Genomic DNA, 19,177 nt, shown 5'->3' on the forward strand with positions numbered 1-19,177 from the left:
ACTTCACCGTGTTTTTGCTGTTTTTATTTGGGCGTCCACTTGGGAGCGGACTAGCCGAACGAATTTGTTTCGCCCTGTTAAGAAAGGAGGGCTTGGTCTTGTTCATTTGTTTTTGAGACAGGTTGTGTCACGATTTGTGTATTTACGGGATCAAAATCACCAGTTCCTCCGCACTGTCATGCAAATGAGGCTGCGGCGACTACTCCCGGAACTTATAGTGTCGTCGCGTGAAATGATTAACGGTTCTGTAACCGGCTACCTACGCGTAGTGGTTCTCTCTTTCAGGTTGCTGAACGCACGATTTTCTTTAGAGTATTTATTTAATGTTAGGAAGGAAAAACTATATAAGGACCTAGTGGAAAACATGCTCCCAGAGCCCTTATACCGTATCCCACATAGCAGAGGCCCAGGACAGGATGTTCTCAAACGAGTAAAGAAAATGCCTATACAACCATCAGTTAAAACCTTCTTCTTTCAGTTGCACATGAACACACTCGCTGTTAAAACCTGGCTTAAAGATAAAGGCATCTTTGTACCCTGGACTACTGACTGCTCCTTATGCAAGAAACCAGAAACGATCGAGCACGCATTTCTAGATTGTTGGGACCCAATCTTTCTCTGGGATGTGCTTCAGCGCACATTAAAGAAACAATTACCCCTTGACCCATATGGCATTCGTTTCTTGCCGGTAGACGTATCCGAGGATATTCCGTACGATTTAATCATGGTCCTGGGACTCCACGCCTTGTGGAAAACGAGAATGGAACATCGGCATGCTGACAAAATATACGCCCTGTTCGCGAACATTTTATTGAAAGTGTTGTGCGTGTGAAAGATGTGTATCGCGCTCTTGCCGATCCACCAGACTGGATCTCTGTATTTGATGTGCTGGCATGTATGAAAAGATTTTAATCCCGCGGTAGCCAAAGTCTGGCTGCCACGTTTTATTCCTTGTAACGTGTTATTTCGGCAATAAAGAAAAAAAAAAGCCTCGGTAGCGCAGTAGGCAGTGCGTCAGTCTCATAATCTGAAGGTCGTGAGTTCGATCCTCACCCGGGGCAAAGGCGGTGATGTATTTTTTGCTGCCTTAAGCAACAGTGGTGCTCATCTTTTAGGCACTAGAAAGGAAGTGTGTTGCAATCTTGTGCAGTCTCACTGTTCCGCAGCATTTCACTTTCTCAACGCCGTCTCAACTAGCAGGAATGAGATTGGGCGTGTTTCCTTTTGTTCTGTCCGCCTCGGTAGCGCAGTAATTCTGCTTCCGGCAGCCGTGCTGTGCGGCTCGTAGGATCATGAGCTCCGTTGGAGCGGCGATGGCGACCCTTACCAGCCGCGGTAACAGGAAACAAGAAGAAGATGAGTACCATTTTGTTTTGCCACAACTGCCTACAGGACGCATCGTTACCAATACAGTTTTTCTGTATGGTGACGTGCGAGCACGACCTTACAGAGTCGAAGATTTCAGGGACGCTCTCGCTCTAGCCGGGATGCTGCCGGAAGTTGTCGCACTCGGGGCCTACCAGATGAACTATGTCTGGGCGGTTACCATGTGCAATGCAGACGCTACCAAGCGGCTGCTAGCCTTGATGGAAATGGAAGTGAAGGGATGGCGCTGCGTCGTCGTGGACCCACAGGACAGGCAAGTCAAGTTACGCCTTCACTGGCTTATTTACGGTGTAGCTGACGAGGACGTCCGAACAGCGCTAGCCGCTTATGGCAAGGTGGTTGACGTACAACGTGAGCGTTGGCGGGTGCCGGGTGTTCAAGAAAAGAACTGGACTGCCCGGACGGTGCTGATGAAGTTGAAAACTGGCTTGAAGTTGGAAGACCTACCGCACCAGGTACGGGTCGCCGGAGAACTAGCATTAGTGGTAGTTCCGGGGCGACCAATGCAGTGCTTGCGCTGTCAGGGCTCTGGACATGTCCGGCGTGACTGCAAAGTGCCCCGGTGCTCGATATGCAGACGATTTGGACACGAAGACGCTCAGTGCACGCGGTCCTACGCCGCAGCTACTGGGCGAGGAGTGAGCGACTACACCGAGAAGCTCTTAATGGACGTGACCGAAGCCGAGGAGGCAGCAAAGGGAAGTGGAAGCTTGGAAACCCAAAAGGAACCGCGCAGCGAAAAGACACCAGAAGGCAAGCAAAGCCAGGTGACAACGGAGGCTACGACCAAGCCGCCAGCAACAGTGACCGAGCTGGCAGCAACGCCCGTTCCCGCTGACGACGACACGTTGGAGAGCAGCGATACGGAAGGCACCCAAGCTGAACCAAGGAAGCCGCGCTTGCCGGGGAGCCAAGCCCATAGCAGCAGAGTCAACCCGGCTGTCAAGCGTCCGCTTGAAGGGACCGCGGACCAGAAGGCGTCCTCTGGGAGACACCGCAGCCTTAAGCCACGGCCAAATCTCGAATCGGAGAGGAAGGCCACCGACGAGCCGCCGAGGCAGCACCTGGACACCGGGCAACCGGGCGGATCCGAAGACGTCTAGCCGTGCGCTAGACGTGCAAGGTAAGCGTCATGCTTCGGGTCCTGCTACCTCCTCGTTAAAACATGGCACGCAACGCGTCGTTTAGTTCGGCTACGTTAAACGTGCGAGGTCTAGCCGCAAAGAAAAAGCAGAGCCAAGTATACCGGTTGTTGGTAGATCATGAACTCGACATGTTGGCAGTGCAAGAAACAAAAGTTGAAGGGGAGGAGCAGACCCGGAGCATGATGCTTCGCTTCACGGCTCCCTACTACGTTGCAGTGAGTCATGCGGTGGGCAAGTCAGCGGGACGCCTGCTATTTTTGAAAAAGTTATAGGGGCTAGATGTACAGAGTGTTTATTCATGTCCAAGTGGTAGATTTATTGTTGTTGATTTTTATTACAGTGATGTTACCTGGAGAGTAATATGTATTTATGCACCGAACGGTACAGATGAGAGGTATAATTTTTTTCTGAGCATTGAGCCATATCTGACTGCAGACAAATATGTTGTTGTGTTAGGAGATTTCAACTGCGTTTTGAACACTCGGGACCGAAGCAATGCACACGGGTATAGAGACAGAAGTAGTCAGCTTTTATCACGGTTTATTGGAGAACATGATATAGATTATGTAGCAGAATGTCTCGAGGGAGCGAGAGAAGTGCAGTTTACGCATTTCCAAGGACAGAGTCACGCTCGCCTTGACCGTATTTATGCATCAGTAGAGCTATTACCTTTGTGCACCCAATACCATGTAGTACCCGTGTCGTTTTCGGACCATTGTCTGGTTAAATGTCTGATGGGAAGTGCGGAAAAACAAAACAAGTTTTCGTGGGATCTGTGGAAAATGAACTTAAAGCTTCTAAGCGACGAATGCTTTATTCAAGATGTGAAAGAGGCGATAGATGCAATGAAATCAGAACAGGTGCCCAGTGTCAGCGCGCAATGAGATTTATTTAAGCAACATGTCAAAATGAAAGCCATAGAGCGATCTAGCTGCATCAAGTATGAGGATAAAGTCAAAGAAAGAAATTTAAGAACATTGCTTGAAAAACTGGTTAAGCTTGAATGCCGTGAGCCGGGCAAGTTTAAAGACGACATTCGTAGCATAAAACACAAACTCGAAGCAGCAGATGAAGAACGTTATCGGGGAGCGCTAGTGCGAGCCAGAGCCGAGGCATGGGCGGCCGGGGAGACGCCCACAAAGCGAGCGCTGGGAATCGAAAGGGCGCACGCCCGCCGTAATCACATCGATGTGATAGAAGAAAATGGTATTGAAACAACAGATACGGAGGGTATAGGGCGAGCTTTCTTTCGATTCTACGAAGGGCTGTTTGCCCATAGATCAGTAGATGTAGAAGGGTTTAAAACAGCCTTCTTAGAGCGCATGCCTCGGCTGTCAGAAGAAAGAAAAGCAGCCCTTGAATCACCTATATCAATAGCAGAAATAGAAAAGGCAATAGATGATCTTAACCCTGGAAAGTCGCCCGGTCCGGACGGTCTGAGCGCGGCATGGTACAAAGCATTCAAGCAAGACCTGTCCTGTCAGTTGAAAGATGTCTTTGATGAGGCATTCGAGGTGGGAACGTTACCCCTGTCATTCTCCCAAGCACACACTGTGCTCATTCCTAAAACAGAACAAAAAGATAGGCTCGTGACATCATACAGACCAATCTCACTAACTAACTGTGATTATAAAATATTTATGGAAGTATTGGCTAGCAGACTTCAGACCGTTATGACGCAGATTGTAGGAGCCCACCAAACCTGTGGTATTAAGGGCCGCTCTATTTTTACTAATATTCATTCTTTGAGGTGTGTGCTCGAGTGTTGTGACGCCTCTCGGTCGGCTGTCGCAATACTCCAGCTTGACCTAGAAAAGGCATTTGACTGTGTATCTCGTGTATTATTGCGTTCCATACTCGAACATGTTAATTTAGGCTCAATCATCATCGACGGAATATCCCTAGCTTATAGAAACTGCAAAACGCGCCTGATAGTCAACAACAGATTGGGGGCCCCCGTTGACGTCCAGCGGAGCGTGCGTCAAGGGTGCCCACTGAGTCCTCTTTTGTTTATATTGAAACTTTGTGTCAAGCAATAATTGAAAATGATCGTGTTCATGGGTTCAGATTGCAGGCGTGCGAGCTAAAGCTCTTAGCGTACGCTGATGATATAGCGGTGTGCTGTACGAAAAAGGAGAGCCTGCTAGCGACAGTCGCTGTAGTAAGACGGTTCGGAGAAGTAACGGGGAGCTTTGTGAACTGGGGAAAGTGTCTGGGCTTCTGGCACGATGAGTGGCAGTCAACACCAGAGACATTTGTCAACGCGAAATGGGTTAAAACCCCAGTGAAGTACCTCGGCGTTCCCCTTGAAAGTTATAAGAAAAATGATGATTTCTGGCTAGAACAAGTCAAAGAAACACGAGAAAAGGCGGAGAGGTGGAAAGGTGCACACCTATCGATTTTCGCCATGAGCGACAGTGTGCAATTTGTTTTTTGTTAGTAAATTATGGTACATGATGCAAGTGTTGTATTGTTCGCGAGTGCATGTGCAGAAGTTCCACCGAGTGTTCGCCGTTTTTATTTGGGCTTCCAGCTGGGAACGCTGCAGCCGCACGAATCTTTTCAGGCGACTGAAAGAGGGAGGCCTGGGTCTGGCACACCTATTCGTGCGGCAGCTTGTAAGCCGTTTTTTCTTCTTTCGGGACGTCAAAGACCCGTTCTTAAGATCGGTGTGTCAAGTGAGACTTTGTGGTGCGTTACCAGAGCTTGTTATCAGCAGCGAAATTATGCCTGGTACTTTGGTTGGGTACTTCAAGGAGATAGTAGCCAGTGTTCGTTTTTTGTCTGTTCGGTTCTCGAATAATTATCTGTTCAGTGTGAAAAGAACGAAAATGTACAGTGACCTGTGCGATGTTATTTTTCCAGTACCGATGTACAGAGCCAAACAGTGGAGGTCAGGGAAAGAACGTTTTGAAACGAGTAAGAAGAATGCACGTGCAGCCAGGAGTGAAATCTTTCTTCTTCAAGCTTCACACTGGCACCCTGACAGTGAGAACCTTCTTAGAAGAACGCGGGTTTTACATACCGTGGGGGTCAAACTGTCTGATTTGTAAAAAGCCTGATACAGTAGACCATGTTTTCATACATTGTTGGGAGGGGGTGTACTTTTGGGACGTTCTGCAAAGAACAATGAAGAAAGAATTGCCCTTACGTCCGCAGGGCATAAGATTTCTACCACTGGATAATGAGGACGGGGTCCCATTTGACCTCATCATGCTGACTGGCCTCTACTGTCTATGGCGATCCCGAATGCAAGGCTTCTATTGTGACCCAGAAGCGCGGCCTGCGCGCATACATTTCCATGAACACATGTCACGCTTTCTGGAGGTGAAAAAAGCACAAGTTGATGTGCCTGATTGGCTACCAAGGGTAGAGGCCTTGGCATCCCTAAAAGAATTTTAAAAGACAAAGTCAGCCAAGTCATGCTGGCTGCCTATGTAAGAGCTTGTTTTTTTCTTCTGTATTTTCGTGTCCTAGTTATGCATTTTGTTTGTTTTGCTGACAGTGTGTCGGTGAACCTGTCGAGAACTGGCAATAAAGTAAAAAAAAAAAAGCCTCGGTAGCGCAGTAGGCAGCGCGTCAGTCTCATAATCTGAAGGTCGTGAGTTCGATCCTCACCCGGGGCAAAGGCGGCCATGTATTTTTTGCTGCCTTAAGCAACAGTGCTGCTCATCTTTTAGGCACTAGAAAGGAAGTATGTTGCAATCTTGTGCAGTCTCACTGTTCCGCAGCAGTTCACTTTCTCAACGCCGTCTCAACTAGCAGGAATGAGATTGGGCGTGTTTCCTTTTGTTCTCTGTCCGCCTCGGTAGCGCAGTGCTTTTCTGCTTCCGGCCACCGAGCGTGACGGACGCATGATGACGGGCTCCGTAGGAGCGGCTTCAGCGGCCCAGAGCGGCCGCGGTAACAGGAATTTTGCTGCTGACGAGTATCAAGTTGTTTTGCCGAGTTTGCCAACAGGGCGTTTTGCTGTGAACACAGTTTTTTTTACATTGTGACATCAGGGCCCGCCCATACCGGGTGGAAGATTTCCGCGATGCGCTTGCCCCGTTATCGCTCCTGCCGGAAGTGGTGGCTCTCGGGGCCTACCGTATGAGCCACGTTTGGGCCCTGACCTTCAAGGACGACGAAGCCGTGAAGAAGATAGTAAGCGTTGGTGAGCTGCGGGTCAAAAAGGGCCGATGCCTCGTCATTGACCCCGCCAACCAGGATGTGCGCGTGAAAGTGCATTGGCTGCTGCACAGTGTTCCTGACGAGGACGTGCGTCTTGCCTTCGCGCCGTTTGGAAAGGTCACGGACGTCGCCCGCGAGCGGTGGCGGGTGCATGGCGTGCCTGATAAGAACTTTACTACAAGACTGGTTACGCTGAAGTTGAAGCCAGGCGTAATGCTGGACGATCTCCCGCACCAGGTGAGCGTCTCCGGCGAGCTGGCTCTCGTGGTTGTGCCGGGCAGGGCCCCACTCTGCCTACGCTGCCGCGGAACAGGCCATATTCGTCGCGACTGCCGCATACCGCGGTGTGGTGCGTGCCGACGCTTCTGTCACGAAGAGAGTCAGTGCGAGCGGACGTACGCTAGCGTGACCGGACCCGTGAGCAACGACGACAACTCCGCCCTACTCATGGACGAGGCGGACATGGAAGACACATCGTCCACGGCTAAGGAAGCAGCTGGCGAGGCGGCAAAGACGGAGGTACGACTTCAGGAACAGGGGCAACATGTCAATGAAGCCGTCGCCACTGAACAACAAGAGCAAGTAGAGGGCACTGTAGCCATGCCGAACCGTGAGGAAGAGAGCCCACCTGACCCGGGAGCGGCCTCCACCGCCCCTGAACAGGAAGACATGGACACCCATACCGGGCTCGCTAACTTGCAGGCGGGGAAACGCCCGCGCGACCAGACCAATAGCCTGGCTACGACGCAGGACAGCAGCGGCGGAGACGAGCCACCGCCCAAAACGCCAGGTATGAGGAGACCAACCTTGAAGCTGCGGCCGAACATTACGGCCGATCCACGGCAGGCGGGTAAACCGCCTCCGTAGTTCTGTACTGTGTTTAGCTTGAGGCGGGTTGGGGGGTTGGTGAGTGCAATGGCCGTCACCCTGAGCGCTATTCTTTTGGATATGTGTCAGGAACGAGGGCCCGAAGTTGCATGTGAGTGTTGCTTTCGAGAGGTCGGGTTGTGCTCCCTTTTGTGGCATTCGACGCGGTTATCGGCACGTCATTATGAATGCTCGTCCTTGCGAACTGTGATGGGCACCATTCTACCATGTAGTCATGGCAGCTAATATCGAAGGAGCGCTACGTGTAGCCACGTTAAATGTACGAGGGCTCGGTGCAAGAAGGCGGGAATGTCAGCTAAGCCGGCTACTCTTAGATAATGACTTGCATCTTGTGGGAATCCAAGAAACGAAGATAGAGAGCCAAGAACTAACCGACAGAATGGTGTCCAATTTTCGTGCGCACTTTGACGTGTGCGTTTCTCACGCTGTTGGTGGATCAGGTGGTTGCGCTGTATTCATTCGAAGAAACTTTGGCATTTGTGTGCAGTCAGTGTTTTCGTGTGAAAGTGGGCGCCTTTTAGTGGCTGATTTTTGTTTTTGCGATAAGGATTTCCGTGTCATTTGTGTCTACGCACCGAATATTAAAACAGACCGGCGATCCTTCTTTGAGCGTCTTGAAGAGTACGTAAAGTGTGACAAGGTGGTAATACTGCTGGGCGATTTTAACTGTGTATGCACTGCTGACGACCGCGCAAAGTTTTCACACGTACGCGATAAGAGTGCTGAATTGCTAAATGCAGTGGTGCCCGATTACGACTTGGAAGATATCGGTAGTGTCTTCGCGAGTGGTACTCACCCGCAGTTTACTCACTTCCAGCGTGATAGCCACGCTCGGCTAGATAGATTATATGTGTCAGCCGAATTGGTGCCCTTGTGTAGTGAATATGATGTGCAACCCATTGCATATAGCGATCACTGCTTGGTAACTGCCACCTTTGGGAAAAGACTGATCAAACGCACCTTTAACTGGGACCTCTGGAAATTGAACGCGCAGTTGCTGGATGACGATGCTTTCGTTGATGCTGTTGCGAAGGAACTAGAAAGCCTGATTTCAGTCGAATTAGCAAGCTTCGCCATTAAATGGGAAGAATTTAAACAGAAAGTAAAAACAATGGCTATTGAAAGAAGCAGTGTCCTTCGGCATAACCTGAAACAGGCAGAAACGAACCTTCGCCAGCAACTGCAATTTTTCATCAGCATGGAAAGTGTCCAGCCTGGTGTGTATGTTAACGAAATAAAGGAAGTGAAAGCCGAACTCGAAAGGATAGACTCTGAGAAGTACAAAGCGGCCGTTGTGCGATCAAGGTCTGAGAAGCTGTGGGCGGGAGAAGCGCCAACAAAACGTGCTCTCTCAGACGAGAAAAGGTACGCATGTCGGAAGGAAATCCGCCAGCTAGCTAAAGGCAATGACATCACGTCCGACAAAAACGACATCAAACAAGGGATCGTCGATCACTTCAAAGCCTTCTTAGGTCGACCACGCGAACCTAAAGATGGCTACCAGACAGAATTCCTTTCATTGATGCCAAAGCTCGATGAAGAAGTTAAGGCACGGCTAGAACATCCCATTACCCTGAGTGAGATAGAGTGCGCAATAGACGAGTTGGCGCCCGGTAAAGCACCTGGGCCTGATGGCTTAGGGGCTACTTTCTATAAAACGTTTAAGTCAGCGCTGGCTCATGTCCTCCATCTAGTTATCAGCGAAGCGTATGACCGAAAAAGATTGCCCTTGTCTTTCACAACCTCGCATATCGTGCTAATCCCGAAGAGTGATGACGAAAAGAAACGTTTGTTGCCAGGCTCATCTCGCCCGATAACTCTAGCCAACGTTGACTATAAAATATTCAGGAAAGTTTTAGCGAAACGACTGCAAAGTGTCATCAAAACATTGGTAGGGCCTCACCAGACTTGTGGCGTTAAAGGCCGCAGTATTACAACAAATGTACACGTGGTTCAAAGTGTGCTAGAGTGTTGCGACGCGATTGGCAATTACGTCGCGATGATGCAGATAGATTTGGCGAAAGCCTTCGACCTCGTCTCGCACAAGGCTCTACTATGCATACTCGAACATACGAACGTTGGCAATGTCATAACGGAAGGCGTAACGATGGCGTACAAAGACTGCTCAATGCGAATCATTGTTAATGGGGAGCTCACCGATAGCTTTCGTGTGCTCTCGTCGGTGCGTCAAGGATGCCCGCTTTCGCCCCTTCTGTTTGCTGCTTATCTCGAGCCACTCTGTTTGGCCATTAAAAACAACGACCGCATAGCAGGCTATCGACTACAGGCAGCACACCTTAAAATATTGGCGTATGCAAACGACATCGTGATTCTCTGCACAAATAAAGCCAGCATTAAAGAGGCAACTACTGTAGTCGAAAAATTTTGCGATTCAGCTGGAGCCCAGATAAATTGGGATAGAAGTTATGGCTTCTGGCATGGGGAGTTGGGAAGACACGCCGGAGACCTTTTCTCGATTGAATTGGTCAAAGTTACCTACACAGTACCTGGTGGTGCCTCTCGGAAGTTACCGTGAGGCCGAACCGTACTGGCTCGACCAAGCTTCGAGAGCAAAGGAAAAGGCTGACGGTTGGAGAGGAAAGCAATTGTCAATGTTTTCTAGAGCCACTGTTTGCAACCTCTTTTTAGTTTCTAAGATATGGTATGTTATGAATGTGTTGTGTGCTGCGCGCTTAAGCGTACAAAAAATTCACCGCATTTTCGCTACTTTCATTTGGGCCTCTACCTGGGAGAGGACGAGTCGAACAAACTTGTTTCTCCCGGTCAAGAAAGGTGGGCTTGGTCTGGTTCACTTGTTTTTGCGACAAATTGTGTCACGCTTTGTGTTTCTGCGGGATCAAAATGATCTCTTTCTTCGAACAATAGTACAAGTCTGGCTGGGCAGACTTCTTCCGGGATTCGTTGTTTCGTCGGCTCAGAACATGCCGGGAACTGTGAAAGCATACCTGCGTGAAGTGGTGATGTCATATATGATGTTAAATGTGCGTTTCTCACAGCAGTATCTGTCCACCGTTACAAAGAAAAAATTGTACAGAGATCTTGTGGACACGATGCTCCCCGTACCTTTGTACCGCTCGCCCCACCGTGGAGGCCCCGGACAGGACGTGCTAAAAAGAGTGAAGAAAATGCCAGTACGGCCATCAACTAAGTCCTTCTTCTTCCAATTGCATTCAAACACACTTCCCGTTAAGACCTGGCTTCATAGCAAGGGTATTTTCATCCCCTGGAACACCAACTGCTTTTTATGTAAAAAACCAGAAACAATAGAACATGTTTTCCTAGATTGCTGGGACCCGATCTTTCACTGCGACGTTCTGCAGAGAACGCTGAAGAAGCAGTTACCTCTAGACCCGTATGGAATACGCTTCTTGCCAATAGATACCTCATAGGCAAGTACCGTATACGACCTCATTATGGTCCTGGGCCTACACGCTATGTGGAAAACTCGCATGCAATTTGAACATGCAGACTTGGTTGTAATACCGGTGCGAGAACACTTCATTGAGAGTGTTGCTTACGTGAGAGACGCTTACAAATCACTGCCTGATCCACCACAATGGATGTATGTACTGGATGACCTGGTGGCAGCTGAAAAGATTTTAGTGCTGTGTTGGCCAAAGTGTGGCTGGCACGTTTTATCATTTGTAACCCTTGATTTTGTACGTCGACGACGGCAATAAAGAAAAAAAAAGTAGCGTGGCCGAGCGGTCTAAGGCGCTTGTTTAAGGCACCAGTCTCCTCGGAGGCGTGGGTTCCAATCCTACCGCTGCCATATTGTGTCACTTTTTTTACGTGCGTTCTTCGGCAAAAGGCGCACGCGACCGTCACTCGGCAGGGGAACAGTGGTAGCGTGGCCGTCATTCTGCTTCCGAGCTGAACGGTTGTAGGATCATGGCCTCTTCCGGGGCAGCGACAGCGGTCACATTTGGCCACGGAAACAGGACCAACGATGACGACAAGGAGTACCCGTTTATTCTGCCTCAGCTGCCTAAAGGACGAGTGGCAATTCATACCGTGTTTTTGCACGGTGATGTGCGTGCTAGACCCTACAAGGTAGAGGATTTCAGGGACGCCCTACTGCCGACGGGCTTGCTACCTGACGTGGCATGCATAGGGGCGTACCAGATTAATCACGTCTGGGCGGTGACCCTCAAGGATGCGACCGCTACGAAACGGCTGGTGGACCTCAAAGAATTGCAGGTGAAGGGACGACCGTGCGTCATCGTCGACCCGCAGGACCAGCAGGTGAAGGTTAGACTTCACTGGCTGCTGTACGGTGTTGCCGACGAGGACGTCCGGACGGCGTTCGCGGCTTTTGGCAAGGTGGAGGAGGTGAGCCGGGAGAGGTGGCGGGTCCACGGCATGGGGGACAAAACCTCAACCACACGAACCGTCCTCCTGAAGCTCAAGAGCTGCGTCAAGGTGGAGGACCTTCCGCATAGGTCCGCGTCGGCGGGGAATTGGCACTGGTGGTTGTTCCTGGCAGGCCCATGCAGTGCCTGCGCTGCCAGGGCACGGGACACGTTCGCCGTGAGTGCAAGGTCCCCCGATGCTCCCGGTGTAGGCGTTTCGGCCACGTTTACGATGACTGCGTCAAGTCGTATGCCGCCGCGACAGGTCCAGCAGTGACCGACGTCGTGGCAGAGCATGTCATGGACGTGGTTGAGGCGGAGGACGCCGCTGAAGGAGCAGGAAGCTTGGTGACCACCGCGACAAGCAGTGGCACGTCGACCGGAGGTGCGGAAGACAAGGTGGCTGATGCTGCCGAGAAGCCAAGAGAGCGCGTACAGGTCGAGACCGCCGAAGGCCAGGTGACGGGAGGCGGTAGTGAAGGCGCCCCCGACGACAACACCATGGCAATGCAGCAGGACGAGGCCGTCAACGACGGCGACCGGCCAGCGACACCCAGGGGCCCAGTCAAGCGCCCGCACGACGAAACTAACCGGGACGAGGGTGCAGGAAGCACCAGCGAGGGGCCGCCGACGAAGACGCCTCTTGGGAGACGCATGGGCTTCAAGCCTAAGCCGAATGTCCCGACCGAGAAAAAGCCTGGGGACAATGCGCCACCGACGAACAACGCCGGGAAGCCGCAAGGACCCGGAGGCGGCTAGCCAAGGGCTAGTCGTGAACGGTAAGCACCATGCTCCGGGCCTACCTTTTCTTTAGTCCAAGATGGCTGAAATTCCGTCCCTTAGTATTGCCACATTAAATGTGAGAGGGTTGGCGGCTAGTCGTAGGCAGTGTCAGCTCCTACGGTTGGTCACTGAACAAGACATTGACGTACTAGCCGTCCAGGAGACTAAGGTGGACGGAGAGGGGAAGACCGGGAGCATGGTGCGGCGGTTCACGAATAGATATTTCGCGGTGGTTAGCCATGCGATAGGCACATCGGGTGGGTGCATACTTTTTGTGAAAAAATTGCCTAATCTAGTGATTGAAAGTGTATATTCTTGTCAGTCTGGCAGGATAGTTTTTTGCGATGTTGTTATGTGTGAAGCTGAGTTCCGCGTCATATGCATATACGCGCCGAATTCAGTGGATGAGCGTGCACTTTTTTTTCGAACCTTGTACAGTATGTACGTTGTGATAAGCGCGTAATCCTGCTAGGTGATTTCAATTGTGTGTTGAGCGCTAAAGATAGAGTCGGCAATACCGGTATGCGTGACAGAAGTAGTGACGTGCTATCAAATCTTATCTGTGAAAATGAACTTGAAGATGTATTTGAGTGTCTGGAAGATGGGCGCCAAGTGACCTTTACGCGTTTTCAGGGCAGTAGCCATGCGCGACTGGATCGCATGTATATCTCGTTGGATATGATTCCAACATGCCATGGTTATTGCGTTTTACCAGTGTCGTTTTCCGACCACTGCCTAGTCAAATGCCATGTAGGTATAGAAAAAAGGCGAAATGCTTTCGATTGGGATAGGTGGAAAATGAACGCGGTATTACTAAACGATGAGCCATTTGTACAGGCAGTACGCAGTATGGTTACTCAACTACGCGAAGGTACAGCTGAAACAATCGCAGATAAGTGGGAATGTTTTAAACAAAAGGTTAAAATGAAAGCCTTAGAACGATCGAGCTGCCTAAAATTTGAGAGGGGAATGAAAGAAAAAGGGTTGAGGACACTGCTTAAGCAGCTGATAACGCTTGAATGTCGAGATCCCGGTGCGTACAAAGATGACGTGCGAAACGTCAAAGAAAAGCTCGAACTGTTCGACAAGGAGCGTTATCAAGGTGCCATTGTGCGCGCACGAGCAGAAGCGCTAGCGGCAGGGGAGACGCCCACTAAAAGGGCGCTTAGTCTAGAGAAGACGCATGGACGACAAAGCCATGTAGATAAGATTTCAATAAATGGCACTGTGGTTGAAGACAACGAAAGCATAGGTCGCGCCTTTTTCGACTACTACCAGTCGCTCTTTGCGTTTCAGGAAGCAAATGTAGAGGCTTTTAAATCTGACTTTCTCCACCGCATGCCGCGATTGGGTGAAGACACCAAAGAGCGACTGGAAGGCAAAATAACCCAGGGGGAAGTCGAGAAAGCAATCGACGATTTGAACATGGGCAAGTCGCCGGGACCTGATGGTCTCAGCGCGGCGTGGTACAAGGCTTTTAAAAGCGAACTGGCCCCTTTGATAGCAGACGTCTTTAATGACGCATATGAACAGAAATCCTTGCCACCTTCCTTTGGAAAAGCGCACACCATACTAATCCCTAAGAGCGATCAAACAGATAAACTGAGGTTCGTGACATCATATAGACCAATCTCACTAACAAACGTCGATTACAAGATATTAATGAAGGTTTTAGCAAGTAGACTTCAAGGCGTAATCAAGGATATAGTAGCAGACCACCAAACTTGCGGCATCAAGGGGCGAACTATCTTTTCGAACATCCATAAGATGCGTTGTGTTCTCGAGTGCTCTGACATCACCTATCGCGGCGTTGCAGTTCTTCAGCTCGATCTCGAGAATGCGTTGATTGTGTCGCTCATGTTATTTTGTTTGCCATCTTAGATCATGTTAACGTCGGTTCCATCATCACTGAGGGCGTGGCCTTGGCGTACCAGAACTGCACAACAAGATTAATTGTTAATAAGTCACTGGGGGCCCCCATTAACATCATGCGTTCAGTGCGCCAAGGCTGCCCCCTCAGTCCGCTTCTGTTTGCTATATTATATCGAAGCAATGTGTCTGGCAATTACGGAAAATGAGACAATACGCGGTTTTAGACTAGCAGCGACAGAAGTGAAGCTGCTCGCGTATGCAGATGACATTGCAGTGTGTTGTACAGGACAAAGCGAGCATAACCGAAACAATTAATGTAGTGAAACATTTCTGCGATGTAACTGGCAGCCGAGTAAATTGGGGCAAATCCCTCGGGCTGTGGCACGGGGAGTGGCCGTCTGCTCCGGACCACTTCGCGAACGTCAACTGGGTCAAAACTCCGCCAAGGTATCTCGGGGTTCCCCTAGACTGCTACAATAAGTAGCGATGAATACTGGAGGAGCCTAAAGTAAAGAAATGAAAGAAAAGGCAGACAGATGGGCAGGCACTAACCTGTCCATTTTTGCAAGAGCGACTGTGTGTAACATGTTTTTTTATTTCTAAGTTGTATGTACGTCATGCAAGTGTTGTTTTGTTCTCGAGCAAACGTGCAAAGGCTGCACAGAGTGTTTGCTGTTTTCATCTGGGGTTCGACATGGGAAAGGTGCAGCCGAACAAACTTGTTCAGAAGAGTGAAGGACGGGGGTGTGGGCTTGGTTCATCTTTTTGTAGACAGATGGTAAATCGATTTTTGTTTTTTCGGGATGAGCGTGACCCCTTCTTGCGCACTGTGTGCCAGCTCAGGTTGAGCGACGCATTGCCGGAATATGTAGTTAGTGTAGAAAGCATGACCACAACACTGCGTGGGTATTTCAAGGAAGTGGTCGATAGTGTACGCTTCCTCTCTGTGCGCTTCTCAAACGATTATCTTTGTGAAGTTAAAAGGAAAACACTGTATAGAGATCTTTGTGATGTACTATTCCCAGTGCCAATTTACAGAGCCATATACAGTGAGCGCCTGGACAGGATGTGCTCAAACGGGTGAAACGCATGCAGGTACCACCAGGCGTAAAAACTTTTTTCTTTATGCTACATACAGGAACGCTCCCCGTCAAGACGTTTATGAAAGAACGGGGTTGTACGGTACCATGGGGATCGCACTGCTTGATCTGCAAGCAGCCCGAAACAATAGACCACGTTTTTTTGCACTGTTGGGAGGGGGTTTACTTCTGGGATGTGTTACAGCGAACCCTCAAGAAACAGTTGCCGCTGGACCCCATGGGATACGATTTCTGGCATGTAGAGATGATGACGGGGTCCCTTAGGACCTTGTCATGTTAAATGCGCTCCACTGTCTATGGCGGGCACGATTGGCGGGGTACCATTGTGATCCTGACGCTAGGCCCGCGCGCATTTATTTCAAAGAATGTATGGCCAGATTTATTGAAGTGCAGAGAATGCAAGAGTGTGTACCGGATTGGCTGTCAATGCTAGAACCTTTGACAACCATGAAGGAATTTTAATGTGACAACGCCTGCCCAACAAGGACGGGCGGCTTTTGTTTTTCCCTTGCTTTTTTTTTCTCTTGTATCATGTACAATTGCTTCCGAATGCGATTTTTCAATGTGTGCACATTAGTTTGTTCTCTGTCACGTCGAAGACCGGCAAAAAATAAAAAAATAAGTGGTAGCGTGGCCGAGCGGTCTAAGGCGCTGGTTTTAGGCACCAGTCTCCTCGGAGGCGTGGGTTCGAATCCCACCGCTGCCATATTGTGTTGCTTTTTTTACGTGCGTTCTTCGGCAAAAAGCGCACGCGACCGTCATTCGGCAGGGGAGCAGTGGTAGCGTGGCCGAGCGGTCTAAGGCGCTGGTTTTAGGCACCAGTCTCCTCGGAGGCGTGGGTTCGAATCCCACCGCTGCCATATTGTGTCACTTTTTTACGTGCGTTCTTCGGCAAAAGGCGCACGCGACCGTCACTCGGCATGGGAACAGTGGTAGCGTGGCCGAGCGGTCTAAGGCGCTGGTTTTAGGCACCAGTCTCCTCGGAGGCGTGGGTTCGAATCCCACCGCTGCCATATTGTGTCACTTTTTTACGTGCGTTCTTCGGCAAAAGGCGCACGCGACCGTCACTTCGGCAGGGGAGACAGTGGTAGCGTGGCCGAGCGGTCTAAGGCGCTGGTTTTAGGCACCAGTCTCCTCGGAGGCGTGGGTTCGAATCCCACCGCTGCCATATTGTGTCACTTTTTTTACGTGCGTTCTTCGGCAAAAGGCGCACGCGACCGTCATTCGGCAGGGGAACAGTGGTAGCGTGGCCGAGCGGTCTAAGGCGCTGGTTTTAGGCACCAGTCTCCTCGGAGGCGTGGGTTCGAATCCCACCGCTGCCATATTGTGTTGCTTTTTTTACGTGCGTTCTTCGGCAAAAGGCGCACGCGACCGTCACTCGGCAGGGGAACAGTGGTAGCGTGGCCGAGCGGTCTAAGGCGCTGGTTTTAGGCACCAGTCTCCTCGGAGGCGTGGGTTCGAATCCCACCGCTGCCATATTGTGTCACTTTTTTTACGTGCGTTCTTCGGCAAAAGGCGCACGCGACCGTCACTCGGCAGGGGAGACAGTGGTAGCGTGGCCGAGCGGTCTAAGGCGCTGGTTTTAGGCACCAGTCTCCTCGGAGGCGTGGGTTCGAATCCCACCGCTGCCATATTGTGTCACTTTTTTACGTGCGTTCTTCGGCAAAAGGCGCACGCGACCGTCACTCGGCAGGGGAACAGTGGTAGCGTGGCCGAGCGGTCTAAGGCGCTGGTTTTAGGCACCAGTCTCCTCGGAGGCGTGGGTTCGAATCCCACCGCTGCCATATTGTGTCACTTTTTTTACGTGCGTTCTTCGGCAAAAGGCGCACGCGACCGTCACTCGGCAGGGGAACAGTGGTAGCGTGGCCGAGCGGTCTAAGGCGCTGGTTTTAGGCACCAGTCTCCTCGGAGGCGTGGGTTCGAATCCCACCGCTGCCATATTGTGTCACTTTTTTTACGTGCGTTCTTCGGCAAAAGGCGCACGCGACCGTCACTCGGCAGGGGAACAGTGGTAGCGTGGCCGAGCGGTCTAAGGCGCTGGTTTTAGGCACCAGTCTCCTCGGAGGCGTGGGTGCGAATCCCACCGCTGCCATATTGTGTCACTTTTTTTACGTGCGTTCTTCGGCAAAAAGGCGCACGCGACCGTCACTCGGCAGGGGAACAGTGGTAGCGTGGCCGAGCGGTCTAAGGCGCTGGTTTTAGGCACCAGTCTCCTAGGAGGCGTGGGTTCGAATCCCACCGCTGCCATATTGTGTCACTTTTTTTACGTGCGTTCTTCGGCAAAAGGCGCACGCGACCGTCACTCGGCAGGGGAACAGTGGTAGCGTGGCCGAGCGGTCTAAGGCGCTGGTTTTAGGCACCAGTCTCCTCGGAGGCGTGGGTTCGAATCCCACCGCTGCCATATTGTGTCACTTTTTTTACGTGCGTTCTTCGGCAAAAGGCGCACGCGACCGTCACTCGGCAGGGGAACAGTGGTAGCGTGGCCGAGCGGTCTAAGGCGCTGGTTTTAGGCACCAGTCTCCTCGGAGGCGTGGGTTCGAATCCCACCGCTGCCATATTGTGTCACTTTTTTTACGTGCGTTCTTCGGCAAAAAGCGCACGCGACCGTCACTCGGCAGGGGAACAGTGGTAGCGTGGCCGAGCGGTCTAAGGCGCTGGTTTTAGGCACCAGTCTCCTCGGAGGCGTGGGTTCGAATCCCACCGCTGCCATATTGTGTCACTTTTTTACGTGCGTTCTTCGGCAAAAGGCGCACGCGACCGTCACTCGGCAGGGGAACAGTGGTAGCGTGGCCGAGCGGTCTAAGGCGCTGGTTTTAGGCACCAGTCTCCTCGGAGGCGTGGGTTCGAATCCCACCGCTGCCATATTGTGTCCTTTTTTTACGTGCGTTCTTCGGCAAAAGGCGCACGCGACCGTCACTCGGCAGGGGAACAGTGGTAGCGTGGCCGAGCGGTCTAAGGCGCTGGTTTTAGGCACCAGTCTCCTCGGAGGCGTGGGTTCGAATCCCACCGCTGCCATATTGTGTTGCTTTTTTTACGTGCGTTCTTCGGCAAAAAGCGCACGCGACCGTCACTCGGCAGGGGGACAGTGGTAGCGTGGCCGAGCGGTCTAAGGCGCTGGTTTTAGGCACCAGTCTCCTCGGAGGCGTGGGTTCGAATCCCACCGCTGCCATATTGTGTTGCTTTTTTTACGTGCGTTCTTCGGCAAAAAGCGCACGCGACCGTCACTCGGCAGGGGAGCAGTGGTAGCGTGGCCGAGCGGTCTAAGGCGCTGGTTTTAGGCACCAGTCTCCTCGGAGGCGTGGGTTCGAATCCCACCGCTGCCATATTGTGTCACTTTTTTACGTGCGTTCTTCGGCAAAAAGCGCACGCGACCGTCACTCGGCAGGGGAGCAGTGGTAGCGTGGCCCGAGCGGTCTAAGGCGCTGGTTTTAGGCACCAGTCTCCTCGGCAGGAGTGG

The 19,177-nt window shown here is 51.2% G+C and overlaps 20 non-coding genes across 20 annotated transcripts; all 20 read left to right on the top strand.

Annotated features, from left to right (window-relative positions):
* The first annotated feature begins 988 nt into the window (after positions 1–988).
* Trnam-cau (transfer RNA methionine (anticodon CAU)) lies at positions 989–1,061 on the top strand. Its single transcript has one exon. It is a non-coding gene; the product is annotated as a tRNA-Met (tRNA).
* Positions 1,062–6,084: 5,023 nt separating this feature from the next.
* Trnam-cau (transfer RNA methionine (anticodon CAU)) lies at positions 6,085–6,157 on the top strand. Its single transcript has one exon. It is a non-coding gene; the product is annotated as a tRNA-Met (tRNA).
* A 10,187-nt stretch (positions 6,158–16,344) lies between these two features.
* On the top strand, positions 16,345–16,426 carry Trnal-uag (transfer RNA leucine (anticodon UAG)). Its single transcript has one exon. It is a non-coding gene; the product is annotated as a tRNA-Leu (tRNA).
* A 72-nt stretch (positions 16,427–16,498) lies between these two features.
* Positions 16,499–16,580, top strand: Trnal-uag (transfer RNA leucine (anticodon UAG)). The gene has a single exon. It is a non-coding gene; the product is annotated as a tRNA-Leu (tRNA).
* A 71-nt stretch (positions 16,581–16,651) lies between these two features.
* On the top strand, positions 16,652–16,733 carry Trnal-uag (transfer RNA leucine (anticodon UAG)). The gene has a single exon. It is a non-coding gene; the product is annotated as a tRNA-Leu (tRNA).
* A 73-nt stretch (positions 16,734–16,806) lies between these two features.
* Positions 16,807–16,888, top strand: Trnal-uag (transfer RNA leucine (anticodon UAG)). Its single transcript has one exon. It is a non-coding gene; the product is annotated as a tRNA-Leu (tRNA).
* Positions 16,889–16,960: 72 nt separating this feature from the next.
* Trnal-uag (transfer RNA leucine (anticodon UAG)) lies at positions 16,961–17,042 on the top strand. Its single transcript has one exon. It is a non-coding gene; the product is annotated as a tRNA-Leu (tRNA).
* Positions 17,043–17,114: 72 nt separating this feature from the next.
* Positions 17,115–17,196, top strand: Trnal-uag (transfer RNA leucine (anticodon UAG)). Its single transcript has one exon. It is a non-coding gene; the product is annotated as a tRNA-Leu (tRNA).
* A 73-nt stretch (positions 17,197–17,269) lies between these two features.
* Positions 17,270–17,351, top strand: Trnal-uag (transfer RNA leucine (anticodon UAG)). Its single transcript has one exon. It is a non-coding gene; the product is annotated as a tRNA-Leu (tRNA).
* Positions 17,352–17,422: 71 nt separating this feature from the next.
* Positions 17,423–17,504, top strand: Trnal-uag (transfer RNA leucine (anticodon UAG)). Its single transcript has one exon. It is a non-coding gene; the product is annotated as a tRNA-Leu (tRNA).
* Positions 17,505–17,576: 72 nt separating this feature from the next.
* Trnal-uag (transfer RNA leucine (anticodon UAG)) lies at positions 17,577–17,658 on the top strand. Its single transcript has one exon. It is a non-coding gene; the product is annotated as a tRNA-Leu (tRNA).
* Positions 17,659–17,730: 72 nt separating this feature from the next.
* Trnal-uag (transfer RNA leucine (anticodon UAG)) lies at positions 17,731–17,812 on the top strand. Its single transcript has one exon. It is a non-coding gene; the product is annotated as a tRNA-Leu (tRNA).
* Positions 17,813–17,885: 73 nt separating this feature from the next.
* Trnal-uag (transfer RNA leucine (anticodon UAG)) lies at positions 17,886–17,967 on the top strand. Its single transcript has one exon. It is a non-coding gene; the product is annotated as a tRNA-Leu (tRNA).
* Positions 17,968–18,039: 72 nt separating this feature from the next.
* Positions 18,040–18,121, top strand: Trnal-uag (transfer RNA leucine (anticodon UAG)). The gene has a single exon. It is a non-coding gene; the product is annotated as a tRNA-Leu (tRNA).
* A 72-nt stretch (positions 18,122–18,193) lies between these two features.
* Trnal-uag (transfer RNA leucine (anticodon UAG)) lies at positions 18,194–18,275 on the top strand. The gene has a single exon. It is a non-coding gene; the product is annotated as a tRNA-Leu (tRNA).
* Positions 18,276–18,347: 72 nt separating this feature from the next.
* Positions 18,348–18,429, top strand: Trnal-uag (transfer RNA leucine (anticodon UAG)). The gene has a single exon. It is a non-coding gene; the product is annotated as a tRNA-Leu (tRNA).
* A 71-nt stretch (positions 18,430–18,500) lies between these two features.
* Positions 18,501–18,582, top strand: Trnal-uag (transfer RNA leucine (anticodon UAG)). Its single transcript has one exon. It is a non-coding gene; the product is annotated as a tRNA-Leu (tRNA).
* Positions 18,583–18,653: 71 nt separating this feature from the next.
* Trnal-uag (transfer RNA leucine (anticodon UAG)) lies at positions 18,654–18,735 on the top strand. Its single transcript has one exon. It is a non-coding gene; the product is annotated as a tRNA-Leu (tRNA).
* Positions 18,736–18,807: 72 nt separating this feature from the next.
* Positions 18,808–18,889, top strand: Trnal-uag (transfer RNA leucine (anticodon UAG)). The gene has a single exon. It is a non-coding gene; the product is annotated as a tRNA-Leu (tRNA).
* Positions 18,890–18,961: 72 nt separating this feature from the next.
* Positions 18,962–19,043, top strand: Trnal-uag (transfer RNA leucine (anticodon UAG)). The gene has a single exon. It is a non-coding gene; the product is annotated as a tRNA-Leu (tRNA).
* The last annotated feature ends 134 nt before the right edge of the window (positions 19,044–19,177 follow it).

The sequence above is a fragment of the Dermacentor silvarum genome, chromosome 3 (assembly GCF_013339745.2).
Source record: "Dermacentor silvarum isolate Dsil-2018 chromosome 3, BIME_Dsil_1.4, whole genome shotgun sequence".
Lineage (NCBI taxonomy): Eukaryota > Metazoa > Arthropoda > Arachnida > Ixodida > Ixodidae > Dermacentor > Dermacentor silvarum.